General features: G+C 40.2%; 1 long non-coding RNA gene across 1 annotated transcript in view; it reads right to left on the bottom strand.

The window, feature by feature from the left end:
* Positions 1 to 970: 970 nt before the first annotated feature.
* Positions 971 to 6,965, bottom strand: part of LOC138297271 (uncharacterized) — a 29,629-nt gene continuing 23,634 nt past the window's right edge. Inside the window, exon 3 of the long non-coding RNA XR_011203988.1 lies at positions 971 to 4,801. This is a non-coding gene — a long non-coding RNA (uncharacterized lncRNA). The remainder of the gene's footprint in view (positions 4,802 to 6,965) is intronic.

The following is a 6,965-nucleotide window of genomic DNA, read 5'->3' as shown; positions in this document are numbered from 1 at the left end:
CTGCCGTGCAACAGAAATGTCCCTGCATCGCCCACCGGATAGACGCAGCTCTTGTGACTTCGTTCTGCATGTCCAGGATTTCTCTGCATCGTCCCCGGGGGAATCCAAATACCCCGAAACCTGAAGAGGATCCAAGTCCTCATTCTGGAAATTGACACAAAACTCTTACTGCGTGGAAAATATCGACGCATCGTCTGTGTGCAGCCAGAGAAACCGACGCACACCTCCCAGTTTTCCATGTATCTCCTCCTCTGCGGTCCCTTGAGGATAATTTGGATGCAAACTAGGTACTTTGTGCTTGCAAGAGACACTTATTGCTTTTAAGAACTTAAGACTCTTTTTATCATTACCAAAGTGATACTTCAACTTGTACTTGTCAAATTTTGATCGTTTTGACATGTATTTAATCAAATAAATATTCTATATTTTTCTAAACCTGTGTGGTGTATTTATGTGGTATCTATTCTGTGTTATTGCATGATTTATTGCACACATACTTTACACATTGCCTTCCAAGTTAAGCCTGACTGCTCAATGCGAAGCTACCAGAGGGTGGGCACAGGATAATTTGGATTGTGTGCGACTTATCCTGACTAGAGTGAGGGTCCTTGCTTGGACAGGGGGTAACCTGACTGCCAACCAAAGACCCCATTTCTAACATCTATCATTTGATTAATGTATCACATTTGTTAATATTAATACATTTTTTTCTCTGTGTCATCTCATAATATACATTAGCAGCAAGACATCTGGATTAGGGTAATCATTGGTTTTCTAGAAAACACATCTGGAACAAATGTCCTTTGAGGGTCAATAGTATATTTGTATAGGCCGGCACACATTACATAGTCACTACCGCACTTAAATTAATTTAATTCTAGTTGCTGATAAGGAAAATATAAAGCATGTGACATGGAAATATGAAGTCTGTGAAATGCAGGTAAATTGTATCATAATAATCTTCATCAGTTATGGGTGATTTTATTCAATCCAAGTGACACTATTCTTTCTGAACTTGTCACTTTCCTGAAAGATATGCTCTAATTATAATTATGAACGCCTAATACTGAAACATATATCGGATCTAGACATTCATCTGAACATTATTATTATTAATCTTTAGGCGACCAACATATTACAGATCACTAGGGATACGGTAGACAGCCATGTGTGTTTAGTGAAACAGAAATGCGCCTTGAAGAAAAACACGTTTTGCCCCATTAGAGAAAGCATATTTACAAAACGTTTTCTGAGAGTAGAAGGGTTTTTGTCTTGCCTAAAGTATGGATTTCTCCTGCATTTCCATTTCTATTTCAATAGTCATTTCCTGTGTTAAGATGTGCCTTATTTGGGACCTCTGCGACATTTTGTGTTAAATTACCTGGAGTAGGACATGCTTACAGCAAGCTTGGAGTAAAAAAACAAGTATCACAAAAAATGCCTTCTTAATGTCTTAAAAATGTATGAGTCATTTAACCCGATATAAGACAAGAGTGAGACAGAAACAACTATTCACTGAAAACTGACGGCACAATCCTAATCGTGCTGGCGCACACTGATACTGCTATGATTCCCTATATGTTAATGAATGACGACCTCACAAACCACTAAACTATATTCATAGCTTAAAATGAATATAATTTAGAAAGTACTGCCCTGCAGCCACCTTATGGCCCTATGCTAGCTGGACCTTTCAGGGTTGCATCATTAATCTTGCATAAACAAGGTTTTCATGTAGGAATCATATCTTGTGTCGAGCGCCTGCTCCCACTACCTTATAAGAATTGGAAATTCCAACGAACAGGCTGCTTACATCACTCACTAGAACCTGAATGAGAACTGTGGTGGAGTGTTAACTTATTCACAGTCCAATTTACCAAGCTCAAACCAAGATATAGTGGTTATAGTTTGTAAACAGAAGACCAGATACAACTGCTAAATCCTGAAATGTGAATTGAGGCCCAGGTTTACTCAAATTTTTCATCAGGGTACATCACTTTTGTGTCGCAGCGCCGACACAAAATCTTTTTGGGTGTTTACTAAGCCATGAAAAGCCATTTTGCATGGCTTTGCATGGTTTATTAAATACAAAGTCATCCAATGCAGCGCCTTGCACTGCCTTGGACTACTTTGCATTGGGCAAGAGTTACATTGGTGGAGCATGGGCTTTCCCAAAGACTCATAAACCTGGGTTTACGTCAAATTGGTGTGCATACTCAGCAGAGGTGTAATAATGAGAAATGTATTTATTTCCCTTCTTTGTATTTCTACCTGTGCTGCATTCTGCAGGGCAAAGAAAGAGTAGAAAGCCTCTAATGATCGTTTTTGTTCAGGAAGGTATCCCACTCTTTACTCAACTGCAAGTTTCACCTTTGGCAGCATTCTTATCATCAAAGTTCTTTTTAGTTGTTTCCAGTGCAGATACATGAAAGCCAGGTGCTGGAACCATGTTTAACCCGTTTTTGTCAGCAGCGACAGCTCAAGTTTAAGGAGGATGAGCCAGTATCTAGGAATAGCATGGGTAGTGGTGGTTGGTCGTGATAGATGTACCATGGTGATGGGGAGCAGATTCTGTGGGTAAAGTATTCATAGAGGAAATGAAGGTACTAAAGCACTTTGGCCTTATTTTGCTTGAACACCAATTGGAAATGTATGTAGGATACAAACACACTGGAGAGACATATTTATCTATTCTGTTTCTTATGGACTGTCACCAGCCAAGGCAAGTATCTGAATAGGTTGTACGCCAGAATATTGTTTACAGAAATGTCATTTGACAGATATATTGTGCCCTAAATATTGCTTATAAATATCATCGCATTTGGTGTAAAGTTTCTGGTATCAACTACAGTGGTGTAATATATTTGTAAATAATATTTAACATACAATGTTTAAGTCAGATAATGTTTTGGTTACAATTTTCTGATGCCATACCCGGGCCTCACATGAACATCAGCAACACACAAAAAAGGATTATGGTAAGGCAGAGGATGGACACTAGGCCTCACATGATACCAATGCCTCCAAAAACACTCACTCCAAGCATCAACAGTGGTAATTGTGTAGGCTTTGTGGGTAACTCACAAATGAAGGCATGCATAGCAGTAAAAGGTTAGGTAGTGATTTTAAGCTTACTTTCTAGCAGTACTCTCAGTCTTGTCTTGGGATTTTCTCCTAACAGAAAAGCTGTACATGCTGAATGTGAACTCTTGGTAGAACAGGGCAGTCCTCCTCCTAGTCTTCACTTGTGGAAGTATATACTTGGAATATAGCTTTTAGCACCAAAAGAGAAACAGCCAGCCTCTCTGGGCACAGCAATCCTGTACACAGGTACATTGAGGTCCTTTGTAACACGTGAGCACTGAACATAATGGAAGAAGGTTATGTTCAGTCTGGGGCAGATGTTCCAAGTCCAACTGTCCAGTCAAATTTGAAGTTAATCCCAAACTTTTTAGACACCCATTCAGGACAAACTGCAATTTTTTGTCATTGTGCTACTGCCCAATTTAACTAATTTCAGGCTAGACTGTCACTTCCTGATTGAGCATTAGTTCCATATACATTTTGTCCAGCAACAAAAGGCAAAGGCAGTCCTGGTTTACTGTGCAAGGCATTTATACTTGGCCCTGCTATTTGGCCATTCAATTTTTCCATTGATGCTGTGTTCATGTTGTAGGATCTTCACCTGGTAGTGGCATGCTACGGGCCCAGAGCAACAAAAGGTCCTTCCTACTTTCATCACTATATCTGTATCCAGATGTGTATCAGGTAGATGCATGAAACGTCACAAGAACTCTGGGAGGTAATCAAGGAGCAAAACAGATGAATACAGAGTGGAAGGGGCAACAGCACTGATTACCACTGAACTATATGCTGAATCCTACAAACCTTAAGGCTTCATACACTGTAGCCCTACCCTAATCTCTACAGTGCCTAAGTACTCTCATTCACAACATATACAAGTAAGAGAGCTAGTAGCCAGCATCAATAATGGTACAAAAGTAAAAAGGTGGCTGCTATGATAAGCAGACACCAATCATTATTAGTGACATTGCTTTGCCATTGGAGCTTTAGCCACTTACGACAAAAGGAATATCATTTTGGGTGGGCCAGTATTACCCTCCAAAGTCTTGCACTCTTTTGGTGAGCAACATGATTAAATCACCCAGACAATTGCCTGATATGGGTCTCCTGCCCAAGAAAAGATGTCAGATCAGATCTGCCACAATAATAAACTGAGAAGTAGGTTGTTACATTTAAACATAATTGTTTAATTGTATGGTCTGATGCAAAGGGATAATCATGGATTCCCTTTCCCATCTAGGAGACTCGCCTTACTTAGCTTGAGCATAACAACTGCAAAGGTTATTTGACACACACAAAGAAATACCACACATGAGTCATTTCCCAGAATAGTGGGGCAGACCTCATGATTGCTTTCTCATTATTACATGAGCCTCAAAGGATGTGTCTGGGGAATTTAACATTTTCTTCCCCTAGATTTTCTGTGGTGATCACTGCACTGAATGGAAAACTTTAACATACATGAATTCAGAATGCCATTTCTACACCGCTACATCAGTTGGGCAGTAACAAATGATGAGTCTGCAGTTGACATTACAAAAGAGGATGATAGCTCATAGGGTCATCTTTGTTATTCTGATGGCTGATCATCGAGCACTACATTTGAGGCCCAGGATTATTTATGAAATCATTATGTGTATAAAGGTTTTATTCTGAAGCTAGTGCTGCACTCCTTCAATGACCCCTCCCGATGTTATCTCTTTAGTGCAGATGGAGACTGTAATAAAAAAGAAAAGAAAAAGAGAGGTTTTAGTGTCAGTCACATAAGATCAATATCAAGACATTCTGGGCTTGTTAATTTATTCTGCCCTGATACACTGGTGCTCTCGAATATCATGTTTGTTGAAGTCTTTCCTGAACATCCCACCAATTCTGAATTGAGTACCCCTCACCAAGGAGGAACATGAACACGTTCTATCACACAGAGTATAATCCTCACTGTCTCATATGAATGAAGATGCATCCTGTGAGGTCCACTATCCAGTCTTGGATTGCTTATAATCTCCTTCAGAAGTGACTTTGTCTGGCAGTTTGGGCTGGTTTGTTTCCATTAGAGCAGGAATGTATAAGAGTGGATTATTATTCGAGATGGGCAGTCTCCCACCTGAAGGAATAATGACACTATCCCAACAGGGTGAATTCCAAAAGTCACTAAATTAACCTAAATTCAAACCTATGGTATCTATGGTGCAGAACAGGGAGGCTTAACTTAAGGCACTGCATTAAGTACCAAATCAGTAATAAAGCTGATATTCCAAATATTACAAATCTTTTTCAGAGACCGCCGAAGCCGCTGCAGCCAGCATACCACCAGTGATGGCGGTAGGCTCACTGCCATATTTGGAGTTATTGTCCATTTACAGACGGAGTTGAAGATGCTGATGCATCACCAGCTCCGCCACACCTGCAAGACTCCGCCCGCTGCATTACGAGCCGCCAGAAACCATCCCCTCCCGGATGACCTCCTCGACAGAGAAGGTAAGTGATCGTCCAACGGGGGGAGGTGTCTGTGTGTGCGTGTCTGCGTGTGTGAGTGCGTGTGTGGTAGTTAGAATGTGAAGGGTGGGGGTGTCTGCGTGTGTGAATGCAAGTATGCAGAGTGGAGGAGGGTGTTGTATGAGTGAGAGTATGCTGATGGGGGGGTGTAGTATGAGTGCGAGTATGCAGAAGGGGAGGAACGAGGTGAATGCGTGCATGTATGTGGAGGGGTGGTGTATGCGTGCGTTTATGTGGAGGGGGTTGTGAATGCTTTTCTGTATGCAATTGAATATGAATGTTTGTGTGCATGTGTGCATGTGAATGGGGGTGTTCATGTGCATGTGTGCATTTGCCTGGGTGTGCCTGAGTGCATGTAAGTGCGTGAATGCATGTTTCAGTGTGTGTGTTCAGTTTGTGTCTCTGAGTGAATGGGTGTGTGTGTAGCGAGTGGGTAGTTGAGTGGGGGTGCATGTTTGTAAGAGTGTGGATGCGTGAGTGCATGTGTGTGGATGTATGGGGGTTCAAGTAAACCAGAACAAGATTCATCAGAGTTGAAAACATCTACATTACAGATCAATGTTTCAACAATTACACACAAAGACAATGTTAAAAAATGTACTTTCACTGAACATAGAAATACATACTTCGATCTCTAGGATAAAGCAAATCAGTCCAAATATTTTCACTGTATCTAATTCTCCTCTCTCTTTTTCTGCAAGCATTGTTTATGGTGTTTGATTTATCTATGAAAATATACTGAACCATGTTAAAATCTCCAGCTAAGCTCAACTTCCATTCCACAAGACGATTAAAGATCTGGAGTGTGTGAAAATTATCTGCAATGTTCCATTATCTTTATTGTTGCAACAATACTATCATAAATACACTGGAGGAGGCTGAACAGTTTTACTTCACTGATAGTTATAAAAAAGAAAACAGGTTACACCAGTGGATGGCAAGGATTTCATAACATTGGGTGATAGCTAAACTAAACAACTTCTTCAAAATAGCAATACTTGAACCGTTTTAATAAAGTTGCTTGGAATTATTTGATTGTCTGACTTCCTGTGCATTTGCAGTGTGAAGTGGCATGATGATCAGTTGTTCCTCAACAACTTTCCTATTTGAAACATTCTTGGAGCTATTTATTGTGGAAATAGAGCTCAATAAGAAGGTTTAAGGGGAGGGGATCTACATTTATATGCTGTAACACTTTGCTATTTCCTGATGCCACTTTGCTCCTGATTTCCTAATCTGATGCCTCAGTTCCAGAAATGCAAATTTTGATTATGCATTCTGGATGTACTTCAGATTACAAGAGAATGGGTGGTGCCTGTGATATTGTTACATTAATTGAGGGTAGTTATACATTTTAATTGAACTAAACATTCAATTAAATATCT

The sequence above is a fragment of the Pleurodeles waltl genome, chromosome 5, assembly GCF_031143425.1.
Source record: "Pleurodeles waltl isolate 20211129_DDA chromosome 5, aPleWal1.hap1.20221129, whole genome shotgun sequence".
Classification (NCBI taxonomy): Eukaryota; Metazoa; Chordata; class Amphibia; order Caudata; family Salamandridae; genus Pleurodeles; species Pleurodeles waltl.
Note: the sequence above shows the minus strand (reverse complement) of the source record. Positions and strands in the feature narration are given on the sequence as shown.